At 46.6% G+C, this 12500-nt stretch overlaps 2 protein-coding genes and 1 pseudogene across 3 annotated transcripts in view; 2 read left to right on the forward strand and 1 right to left on the reverse strand.

Annotated features, from left to right (window-relative positions):
* Positions 1–4437, forward strand: part of LOC121847664 — a 15706-nt pseudogene extending 11269 nt beyond the window's left edge.
* Positions 1–12500, forward strand: part of LOC112259691 (gastrula zinc finger protein XlCGF57.1) — a 1127091-nt gene that overhangs the window by 466873 nt on the left and 647718 nt on the right. The window lies entirely within an intron of this gene.
* The window catches only part of LOC112239230, a 64722-nt gene that overhangs the window by 39917 nt on the left and 12305 nt on the right, over positions 1–12500 (reverse strand). The window contains exons 4-5 of one of the 2 annotated variants that reach the window (XM_042329352.1): positions 8425–8594; positions 26–74 (exon numbers count right to left, since the gene is read on the reverse strand). The gene's annotated coding sequence lies outside the window, so the exon portion shown is untranslated. Of the gene's footprint in view, positions 1–25; positions 75–1545; positions 1711–8424; positions 8595–12500 lie in introns of those variants that run through there. The other variant, XM_042329354.1, reaches the window with a different exon arrangement.

Genomic DNA, 12500 nt, shown 5'->3' on the forward strand with positions numbered 1-12500 from the left:
ATTGATTAGTGAAAAGGGAACTTACTCTCGTCTCGGGGCTCTGGTCAAGGTTTGAACAGGTTCTCAGATGCCACCTGAATATGGGGGAAAAGTACGAAATATATATATTTTTTTATATTATCAAACTATTTTAATATGCATTTTTCAACCTGTAAATCGTTGGGAGAATAGCCTCCTTACACTGAAGATAAGGATCAGGCTGCTGCTCCGACATAAGGACTGAGAATAGTGCAAGTTACCCCCCCAAAAAATTACCAAATGTACCATTAAATGAATTACTGAATTTTGAGGGATAATTTAAGAGTTTACCCAACAGCTAAAACATGGTATTATATACCACCACGCCTCGCAGCACACAATGAGAAAACAATATAATCAAGACGGTACATTGGACACAGACGGAAATACTAGTCAAACAAACATTACGAGGCAATAATGGAACAAACAGTATCAACAACCTAACAATAGAACTACATGGGAGACTCCGGCGTGGACACCCCTAAAATAAACACCCATCTACACCCCTAAAATAAACACCCATCTACACCCCTAAAATAAACACCCATCTACACCCCTAAAATAAACACCCATCTACACCCATCTACACCCCTAAAATAAACACCTAAAATAAACACCCATCTACACCCCTAAAATAAACACCCATCTACACCCCTAAAATAAACACCTAAAATAAACACCCATCTACACCCCTAAAATAAACACCCATCTACACCCCTAAAATAAACACCTAAAATAAACACCCATCTACACCCCTAAAATAAACACCCATCTACACCCCTAAAATAAACACCCATCTACACCCCTAAAATAAACACCTAAAATAAACACCCATCTACACCCCTAAAATAAACACCCATCTACACCCCTAAAATAAACACCCATCTACACCCCTAAAATAAACATCCATCTACACCCCTAAAATAAACACCCATCTACACCCCTAAAATAAACACCCGTAAAAATCACACTACGGTTAGAATCCTCAGATGATGAATAAATCAGATATCTTTACTAGACTACCCTGGGGATCTGTACCCTGAGGACATGTAGAGTATCAAACACAGTAGAGTAGGTGAATCATAAGGATATTTGTTGATGTTTCGACTGCGAGACTGTTTAACTCCTACTACGTCTCGTTACGATGCGGCTGCAAGACAACTTAAGACAACTTAAATCTCCATTTAAATAAATAAAAAATGTAAAATGGTCCTTTTAAAATCCTTTTGTTGTTGTTTATCCAAAATTATATGTGTGAAATGAACTGGTTTTGGCTATAGAACACAACAAGGCAGGTTGTCACCAGCATCTCATTGAAGGACTCTCTGTTTGTCTGACAATGGGACTAGCTACAATGACACTTTCCATTTACCTTTCAGTCGTCTAGTAGACGCTCTTAGCTAAGACAACCAAAACGTCAGTCATAGTCAGTACATGTTTTCAGCATTTGCAACCTCCATTTACACATGAATTATGATGTCTCAAGAATACGAAGAGGCTAAGAATACAACAGAGATGCACACTTACCATTCATCCCTTCATCACGATCACGTCAATGGTAACGCACTGTACATACGGCATCGATCTAGTGCATGTGTGTGGTGAGTGTGTGTGTGTGTGTGTGTGTGTGTGTGTGTGTGTGTGTGTATGAGAGAATGAGAGCGAGAGAGTCATAAGAGAGGTTATGGGCCGCTGTCGCTCTCTCGATTCCTCTGATCTCACCTCTGTGTGTGTGTTCTCTGATCTCTCACACACCTCGTCACCCTGGAAACAAAGTGACATTAACACGGAGCAGAGCCACAGAGCAGTGGCCCAGACCTTGAACACAGCTCTCTCTGTCCCTCCCTCACTCTCTGTCTCTCTGTCCCACCCTCACTCTGTCTGTCTCTGTCTCTCTGTCCCTCCCTCACTCTGTCTCTGTCTCTCTGTCCCTCCCTCACTCTGTCTCTCTGTCCCACCCTCACTCTGTCTGTCTCTGTCTCTCTGTCCCTCCCTCACTCTGTCTGTCTCTGTCTCTCTGTCCCTCCCTCACTCTGTCTGTCTCTGTCTCTCTGTCCCTCCCTCACTCTGTCTGTCTCTGTCTCTCTGTCCCTCTCTCACTCTGTCTGTCTCTGTCTCTCTGTCCCTCCCTCACTCTGTCCTGTCTCTGTCTCTCTGTCCTCCCTCACTCTGTCTGTCTCTGTCTCTCTGTCCCTCCCTCACTCTGTCTGTCTCTGTCTCTCTCTCACTCTGTCCCTCTCTCTCTCTCTGTTCCTCCCTCACTCTGTCTGTCTCTGTCTCTATGTCCCTCCCTCACTCTGTCTGTCTCTGTCTCTCTGTCCCTCTCTCACTCTGTCTGTCTCTGTCTCTCTGTCCCTCTCTCACTCTGTCTGTCTCTGTCTCTCTGTCCCTCCCTCACTCTCTCTGTCTCTGTCTCTCTGTCCCTCCCTCACTCTGTCTGTCTCTGTCTCTCTGTCCCTCCCTCACTCTGTCTGTCTCTGTCTCTCTCTCACTCTGTCCCTCACTCTCTCTCTGTTCCTCCCTCACTCTGTCTGTCTCTGTCTCTCTGTCCCTCCCTCACTCTCTCTCTGTTCCTCCCTCACTCTGTCTGTCTCTGTCTCTATGTCCCTCCCTCACTCTGTCTGTCTCTGTCTCTCTGTCCCTCCCTCACTCTGTCTGTCTCTCTCTCTCTGTTCCTCCCTCACTCTGTCTGTCTCTGTCTCTATGTCCCTCCCTCACTGTCTGTCTCTCTCCCTCACTCTGTCTCTCACTCTCGTTTGTCTCTCTCTGTCCCTCCCTCACTCTGTCTGTCTGTCTCTCACTCGCTCTTCTGTGACCTTTACTTTAAAAATATAAAAAATATATTTTTTAAATATAAAAATACACAAATTAGTTAGTTTATATACCTCTTTTTTTTAAATATTTCCTCTTAACAGAGAAAAATACACAAATTAGTTAGTTTATATACCTCTTAACAGAGAGGTATATTATATATATATATATATATATATATACCTCTTAACATTAGACCCAATGGTGAAATGTATCTTAGTAAGTTCTAATATCAAAACAACTTTAGAAGCACTGAGACAATGAATCGTTCAGTCTTAAGACGATGGTGATGCTAATGAGGATGCTGCTGCTACTGATGACGATGACGAGGATGAAGAGTGACACAGTAAAACCGAGAGGCTGTCAATGACTGTGCACCGCTCAGGGGGGTGGTTTCGCACCGACGGGGACTGGGACACGGCGTGTATGTGGGGGTGTTTGGTTAGCGGAATTCACCTTGGCGGCAGGCGATTCTCTCAGACAGCAGCCAAAGAGACAAAAATAATTCAAGCTGAAATATGTAACTTTTTTGGTGGGGGGGACCAAATTCACATAGAAACGTGAGTTATAGATCTGTCATTCTCATTGAAAGCAAGTCTAAGAAGTCAAACAGATGAAAATACTATATTTTTGGTTATGAAAATGGTACAATGATTCTCTACACTCTACACTATTTTAAAGTTGATATGTAAAAGAATTTTAAAGTTATGTAAATTATGTTAAAGTTGATATGTAAATGGGTTTTATGGATATGTCAATTATTTTAAAGTTTAGAGTACATGGCTTTTAGCTGACACCTTTATCCCGACTTGTCATGCGTGAATACCACAGGTTGGTGGCTGCTTAATGGGGGAAAACGGGCTCGTGGTAAAGACTGGAGTGGAATAGTATGGAATACATCAAACATATGGATTCCATGGCGTTTGATGCCATTCCATTTGTTCCGTTTCGGTCATTAATATGTCCTCCCCTCAGCAGCCTCCTGTGGTACATACATCAAACCTGCGACCCTTGGCATTGCAGGCGCCTTGCTCTAGTGTTTTTGTCAAGGGCCTAAGAAGACAGTAGACAGTCACCCAGTTCACCTTCACTGAAAGAGACACAGCGACGGCCATTTTGTTCCTTTTAGGCTGATTTCCAGAGCAGTTTTGTAAAAATCTAAAGACTATTGAGTTGAACCGTATTGAGGAGTAGCGAAGTACAGGACATGTAGTTCAACTTGTAATTTAACTAGTCCTACCTGGGGCTCTCATCATCCAGGGTGGATCTGGTCTACCTGGGGCTCTCATCATCCAGGGTGGATCTGGTCTACCTGGGGCTCTCATCATCCAGGGTGGATCCGGTCTACCTGGGGCTCTTATCATCCAGGGTGGATCCGGTCTACCTGGGGCTCTCATCATCCAGGGTGGATCTGGTCTACCTGGGGCTCTCATCATCCAGGGTGGATCTGGTCTACCTGGGGCTCTCATCATCCAGGGTGGGGTCTACCTGGGGCTCTCATCATCCAGGGTGGATCTGGTCTACCTGGGGCTCTCATCATCCAGGGTGGATCTGGTCTACCTGGGGCTCTCATCATCCAGGGTGGATCTGGTCTACCTGGGTCTGTAGGACCAGTGAAGGTGTAGCGAACTACAGTACATGTAGTTCAACTTGTAATTGAACTACATTTTGCAGTAGCTTGGTGGTAGTTGAATTCAAATCTCGGTAGTATTTTCAGTTGTAGCACTTGTTTTGCCAACTGCTGGAACACAATACATTTCATTTTTTTTACTAAAAAAAGATCTGGGTGAAATAAAATGTATTTTTCAGCGTCAGACCTAATTCTCATGTGAAACATAGTTTTCTGTGTTTAATAGGATACATCCTGTTAACACCTGATCTATTTTTTTGTAATTTGTAGTCTAGGACATTTCACAAACTAGCTTGGATGTAGTGAACTACTTTTTTCAAAAAAGTAACTGAAGTTCTGTAAACTAGATTTTTCTTAATGGTTGTAATTAGTGTCGCTTAAAACTTCTTTGAGTAAAATTGTTAAAATATGATTACAGAGTATATTCCCTAACAGTGGATTTCAATACATACGATTTAAAATAACTTAACCTGTAAAGACTCATGTAAAGATGCCAGAAATATACATAGGCCAATGTAATAGCTAATAATAATTCTTAACTTTAATTGAGGTCTTTCAAAGAAAAGATTTGATGGCGGTTGTATTTCTGACGAGATCATTTCATAAAGCTTCATCGTCAGACAGAGGTTGAGTTCAAATAAAATAAACAAAATAATTCACCGACCTCACAGCATCATCATTATGATAAAGATTAAAATATACAGTTTTAAAATCGGACAATATTATTTTATATTATTTTATATTATTTTATATTATTTTATATTATTTTATATTATTTTATATTATTTTATATTATTTTATATTATTTTATAGGTCTTCTTTTTTTTTTTAAACCAATCAACTTATTGAAATGAATCATTAACACATGTACATGATAATAATAATAAAATAATGAATAGATTGGATGTGAGGGAATTAAGGGGGAAACCTGGTAATCCTGGTAACCGTGGTAAATTGGGGTTGCCGACGGTAACATAAACCACAGGTTGACGGGCCTTTGTCTAAGTGTGGCTTTGGGAAATTTCTTACACACAAAGCATTACATCTGCCAGGACAGAACACACACGACTGCATCTCTGTGACTGAACACACACACGACTGCATCTCTGTGACTGAACACACACACACACACGACTGCATCTCTGTGACTGAACACACACACACAACTGCATCTACGTGACTGAACACACACACACACACACACACAACTGCATCTACGTGACTGAACACACACACACACACACACGACTGCATCTCTGTGACTGAACACACACACACACAACTGCATCTCTGTGACTGAACACACACACACACACATACACACACACGACTGCATCTCTGTGACTGAACACACACACACACACACACACACAACTGCATCTACGTGACTGAACACACACACACACACACAACTGCATCTACGTGACTGAACACACACACGTGACTGAACACACACACACTACTACTGCAAGTAAAACCACATGTGAAGTATCAAGTTGTGTGACGTGGTAGTACTACACTAGTACAGTGAAATGCACATTTCTTGCTGCAAAACCAACAACACCGTAATCAGTATCAATGTAGCACAGTTTCTACAGGTGTACAATGTAAAAAAAACTACATCTGGTTAAAGATGTGTGCGGCCATTACAAGTACCTAATTGTCATACCTGAGTCAAAGTAAAGATACTGGACTAGAAAAAAAATGAATGAAATAAAAGTGAGTCACACAGTAAAATATTACTTTATACTACTTAAGTAAATGTCAAATACGAAATACTTTTACTCAAGTATGAAAATGGTTTTTTTTTTAAGTATAAATAACTTCACATTCCTTATTATTGGGCACCTTTTTCTCATTTTTATATTTCTGTCCAGGAGCACACTCGAAATGAGTAGTTTTAGGTGTCAGGGAAAATGTACGGAGTAAAAAAATAAATACCTTGTTCTCTTCAGGAGTAAAAGTAGTCCAAAAAAAAATATTAAATAGAAAAGTACACAGATATACACAAAATACAAGTTTTTAAATAAGTACTTTACACCACAGCAGCAGGTTGAACATTCAAATCCTTATAGCAGTAAATAAGAAACATCTTGGCTGTGGGTAGTCACCTGTATCGAGGGGGAGGTTAAATAAGGTCATAAGATACCGTCTTGAGATCCCTTCTCTTTCTGACATACTTAATCACACCTGTAAAGCTCCTGTGCCAACAAGGGTTAACGGTAAGCGTGTGGCGTTAGACCAACGTCTCTCACACAGAGCCTAAGACGGAGACATACACATATGAATCACACACTTTATTCTGTGTAGGATAAGAGACAGCGACAGAGTCGATGTCTGTCAACAGGCAATATTACTCGGTTCAACTTTCAGTCAGAACAACTTCAAGCAGAAGCGCCCTGCTTTCTCCGACACGAAAACAGCCGGAACATGGATTCAAAAAAAATCAACCCTTTTTTCACATTCAAATTCAAACTCCAACAGTTCAACATTTCATTAATAACTGAAGTAAAAAATAAATTAAAAAATCATTTTAAAAGTGAATCTAAACAAAAGAGAACAAAAACAACCGATCAGATCTTACTCTCAACCCTGGCCTAATCGATCAGATCTTCCCCCTCAACCCTGGCCTAACCGATCAGATCTTACCCCTCAACCCTGGCCTAACCGATCAGATCTTACCCCTCAACCCTGGCCTAACCGATCAGATCTTACCCCTCAACCCTGGCCTAACCGATCAGATCTTACCCTCAACCCTGGCCTAACCGATCAGATCTTACCCTGATGATGTGTGTCCCTGATGATGACTAGTCTGTTGTTTTTTTGTGGTAATCTGGCTTTGTGAAGTTATAATAATAATAATAATAATAATAATAATAGTATCATTCAATTAAGCAGTTCAACAAATAATTCTTATGCTACTGTACTGTCACCCCATGAAAACAATGCCTCAAATAATGATACATTTCTGTTATGACTAATAAAGTAATATGTGAAGTCAGCCAATATTTATTGTATTTTGTTGAAAATCTGTAGGCCTATGTCGGTCACTTAAATTCTGGTATTACCCCTCAACCCTGGCCTAACCGATCAGATCTTACCCTCAACCCTGGCCTAACCGATCAGATCTTACCCTCAACCCTGGCCTAACCGATCGGATCTTACCCCTCAACCCTGGCCTAACCGATCAGATCTTACCCTCAACCCTGGCCTAACCGATCAGATCTTACCCTCAACCCTGGCCTAACCGATCGGATCTTACCCTCAACCCTGGCCTAACCGATCAGATCTTACCCTCAACCCTGGCCTAACCGATCAGATCTTACCCTCAACCCTGGCCTAACCGATCAGATCTTACCCTCAACCCTGGCCTAACCGATCAGATCTTACCCCTCAACCCTGGCCTAACCGATCAGATCTTACCCTCAACCCTGGCCTAACCGATCAGATCTTACCCTCAACCCTGGCCTAACCGATCAGATCTTACCCCTCAACCCTGGCCTAACCGATCAGATCTTACCCCTCAACCCTGGCCTAACCGATCAGATCTTACCCCTCAACCCTGGCCTAACCGATCAGATCTTACCCCTCAACCCTGGCCTAACCGATCAGATCTTACCCCTCAACCCTGGCCTAACCCCTCAACCCTGGCCAGATCTTACCCCTCAACCCTTGCCTAACCGATCAGATCTTACCCCTCAACCCTCAACCCTTACCCCTCAACCCTGGCCTAACAGATCTTACCCCTCAACCCTTGCCTAACCGATCAGATCTTACCCCTCAACCCTGGCCTAACCGATCAGATCTTACCCCTCAACCCTGGCCTAACACATTATCATATTTGTTCATCACCAGCTAAAACTCAGACCGTACATTCCCTTTTGCTAGTTCTCTGTGGTGTAAAACATCTTTACTGCATTGTCCCTCTGCTCACTGTGTAAAAGTTGTGTTAATCAGTATCTTACTCTGGCCTGTTGTAGTCTGGCCTCTGTTTCAGCCTCCTCCTAAACAAAGAGGAAGGTCAACAGGACAGCTGGTCCCAGCAGCAGTTTATCCAGCGAGACAGAGATGTCTGCAGTCAGGGTTTCAGGGTCTGAACTCAGCTTGACTTTAGCCTGCTGTGGAAGACCCAGGTCTGGGAAGAGGAGGAGAAATCCTGTCAGTAATGTGAAGCTTGATGAAGGTTTTTAATCATTTCTTTTCTTTATTTTCTTCTGTGAGATTTGATTGATTTTCATGATCTACTCACACGTCTCATTTGGAAAAGACAAATAGGTTGATATAACAAGATGGCGCCGACGTTTCGAGTCCTTAGGACACGACGCAGCGCAAGCGTTTCGCTACACTCGCATTAACATCTGCTAAACATCTGTATGTGACCAATCAAACCTGATTTGATATTAAAATAAAATCCAAATACCTGGGTGGTTGAGGGCCAGGTATAGGGTGGTTGAGGGCCAGGTATAGGGTGGTTGAGGGCCAGGTATAGGGTGGTTGAGGGCCAGGTTAGAGTGGTTGAGGGCCAGGTATAGGGTGGTTGAGGGCCAGGTATAGGGTGGTTGAGGGCCAGGTATAGGGTGGTTGAGGGCCAGGTATAGGGTGGTTGAGGGCCAGGTTAGAGTGGTTGAGGGCCAGGTATAGGGTGGTTGAGGGCCAGGTTAGAGTGGTTGAGGGCCAGGTATAGGGTGGTTGAGGGCCAGGTATAGGGTGGTTGAGGGCCAGGTATAGAGTGGTTGAGGGCCAGGTATAGGGTGGTTGAGGGCCAGGTATAGGGTGGTTGCCAGGTTAGAGTGGTTGAGGACCAGGTATAGGGTGGTTGAGGGCCAGGTTAGGGTGGTTGAGGGCCAGGTATAGGGTGGTTGAGGGCCAGGTATAGGGTGGTTGAGGGCCAGGTTAGAGTGGTTGAGGGCCAGGTATAGGGTGGTTGAGGGCCAGGTTAGAGTGGTTGAGGGCCAGGTATAGGGTGGTTGAGGGCCAGGTATAGAGTGGTTGAGGGCCAGGTATAGGGTGGTTGAGGGCCAGGTATAGGGTGGTTGAGGGCCAGGTATAGAGTGGTTGAGGGCCAGGTTAGAGTGGTTGAGGGCCAGGTATAGGGTGGTTGAGGGCCAGGTATAGGGTGGTTGAGGGCCAGGTATAGGGTGGTTGAGGGCCAGGTTAGAGTGGTTGAGGGCCAGGTATAGGGTGGTTGAGGGCCAGGTATAGAGTGGTTGAGGGCCAGGTATAGGGTGGTTGAGGGCCAGGTATAGGGTGGTTGAGGGCCAGGTATAGGGTGGTTGAGGGCCAGGTATAGGGTGGTTGAGGGCCAGGTTAGAGTGGTTGAGGGCCAGGTATAGGGTGGTTGAGGGCCAGGTATAGGGTGGTTGAGGGCCAGGTATAGGGTGGTTGAGGGCCAGGTATAGGGTGGTTGAGGGCCAGGTTAGAGTGGTTGAGGGCCAGGTATAGGGTGGTTGAGGGCCAGGTTAGAGTGGTTGAGGGCCAGGTATAGGGTGGTTGAGGGCCAGGTATAGAGTGGTTGAGGGCCAGGTATAGAGTGGTTGAGGGCCAGGTATAGGGTGGTTGTATAGGGCCAGGTTAGGTGGTTGAGGACCAGGTATAGGGTGGTTGAGGGCCAGGTTAGAGTGGTTGAGGGCCAGGTATAGGGTGGTTGAGGGCCAGGTATAGGGTGGTTGAGGGCCAGGTTAGAGTGGTTGAGGGCCAGGTATAGGGTGGTTGAGGGCCAGGTTAGAGTGGTTGAGGGCCAGGTATAGGGTGGTTGAGGGCCAGGTATAGAGTGGTTGAGGGCCAGGTATAGGGTGGTTGAGGGCCAGGTATAGGGTGGTTGAGGGCCAGGTATAGAGTGGTTGAGGGCCAGGAGTGGTTGAGGGCCAGGTATAGGGTGGTTGAGGGCCAGGTATAGGGTGGTTGAGGGCCAGGTATAGGGTGGTTGAGGGCCAGGTTAGAGTGGTTGAGGGCCAGGTATAGGGTGGTTGAGGGCCAGGTATAGAGTGGTTGAGGGCCAGGTTAGAGTGGTTGAGGGCCAGGTATAGGGTGGTTGAGGGCCAGGTATAGGGTGGCTGAGGGCCAGGTATAGGGTGGTTGAGGGCCAGGTATAGGGTGGTTGAGGGCCAGGTTAGTGGTTAGGCCAGGTATAGGGTGGTTGAGGGCCAGGTATAGGGTGGTTGAGGGCCAGGTATAGGGTGGTTGAGGGCCAGGTATAGGGTGGTTGAGGGCCAGGTATAGGGTGGTTGAGGGCCAGGTATAGGGTGGTTGAGGGCCAGGTATAGGGTGGTTGAGGGCCAGGTATAGGGTGGTTGAGGGCCAGGTTAGAGTGGTTGAGGGCCAGGTATAGGGTGGTTGAGGGCCAGGTTAGAGTGGTTGAGGGCCAGGTATAGGGTGGTTGAGGGCCAGGTTGAGGGCCAGGTATAGGGTGGTTAGGGGTGGTTGAGGGCCAGGTATAGGGTGGTTGAGGGCCAGGTATAGGTGGTTGAGGGCCAGGTATAGGGTGGTTGAGGGCCAGGTTAGAGTGGTTGAGGGCCAGGAGGGTGGTTGAGGGCCAGGTATAGGGTGGTTGAGGGCCAGGTATAGGGTGGTTGAGGGCCAGGTTGAGGGCCAGGTTAGAGTGGTTGAGGGCCAGGTATAGGGTGGTTGAGGGCCAGGTTAGAGTGGTTGAGGGCCAGGTATAGGGTGGTTGAGTGGGGCCAGGTATAGGGTGGTTGAGGGCCAGGTATAGGGTGGTTGAGGGCCAGGTATAGGTGGTTGAGGGCCAGGTTAGTGGTTGAGGGCCAGGTAGTGGTTGAGGGCCAGGTATGAGTGGTTGAGGGCCAGGTTAGAGTGGTTGAGGGCCAGGTATAGAGTGGTTGAGGGCCAGGCATAGGGTGGTTGAGGGCCAGGTATAGGGTGGTTGAGGGCCAGGTATAGGGTGGTTGAGTGGTTGAGGGCCAGGTATAGGGTGGTTGAGGGCCAGGTATAGGGTGGTTGAGGGCCAGGTATAGGGTGGTTGAGGGCCAGGTATAGGGTGGTTGAGGGCCAGGTATAGGGTGGTTGAGGGCCAGGTTAGGGTGGTTGAGGGCCAGGTATAGGGTGGTTGAGGGCCAGGTTAGAGTGGTTGAGGGCCAGGTATAGAGTGGTTGAGGGCCAGGTATAGAGTGGTTGAGGGCCAGGTTAGGTGGTTGAGGGCCAGGTATAGAGTGGTTGAGGGCCAGGTATAGAGTGGTTGAGGGCCAGGTTAAGTGGTTGAGGGCCAGGTATAGGGTGGTTGAGGGCCAGGAGTGGTTGAGGGCCAGGTATAGTGGTTGAGGGCCAGGTATAGGGTGGTTGAGGGCCAGGTATAGAGTGGTTGAGGGCCAGGTATAGAGTGGTTGAGGGCCAGGTATAGGGTGGTTGAGGGCCAGGTATAGGGTGGTTGAGGGCCAGGTATAGAGTGGTTGAGGGCCAGGTAGTGGTTAGGAGTGGTTGAGGGCCAGGTATAGAGTGGTTGAGGGCCAGGTATAGAGTGGTTGAGGGCCAGGTATAGGGTGGTTGAGGGCCAGGTATAGGGTGGTTGAGGGCCAGGTATAGGGTGGTTGAGGGCCAGGTATAGAGTGGTTGAGGGCCAGGTATAGGGTGGTTGAGGGCCAGGTTAGAGTGGTTGAGGGCCAGGTATAGGGTGGTTGAGGGCCAGGTTAGAGTGGTTGAGGCCAGGTATAGAGTGGTTGAGGGCCAGGTATAGAGTGGTTGAGCCAGGTATAGAGTGTTTGAGGGCCAGGTATAGGGTGGTTGAGGGCCAGGTATAGGGTGGTTGAGGGCCAGGTATAGGGTGGTTGAGGGCCAGGTATAGAGTGGTTGAGGGCCAGGTATAGGGTGGTTGAGGGCCAGGTATAGAGTGGTTGAGGCCCAGGTATAGGGTGGTTGAGGGCCAGGTATAGGGTGGTTGAGGGCCAGGTATAGAGTGGTTGAGGGCCAGGTATAGGGTGGTTGAGGGCCAGGTTAGAGTGGTTGAGGGCCAGGTATAGAGTGGTTGAGTGGCCAGGTTAGTGGTTGAGGGCCAGGTATAGAGTGGTTGAGGGCCAGGTATAGGGTGGTT

This window comes from Oncorhynchus tshawytscha, linkage group LG10 (genome assembly GCF_018296145.1).
Source record: "Oncorhynchus tshawytscha isolate Ot180627B linkage group LG10, Otsh_v2.0, whole genome shotgun sequence".
In the NCBI taxonomy this organism is placed as follows: Eukaryota; Metazoa; Chordata; class Actinopteri; order Salmoniformes; family Salmonidae; genus Oncorhynchus; species Oncorhynchus tshawytscha.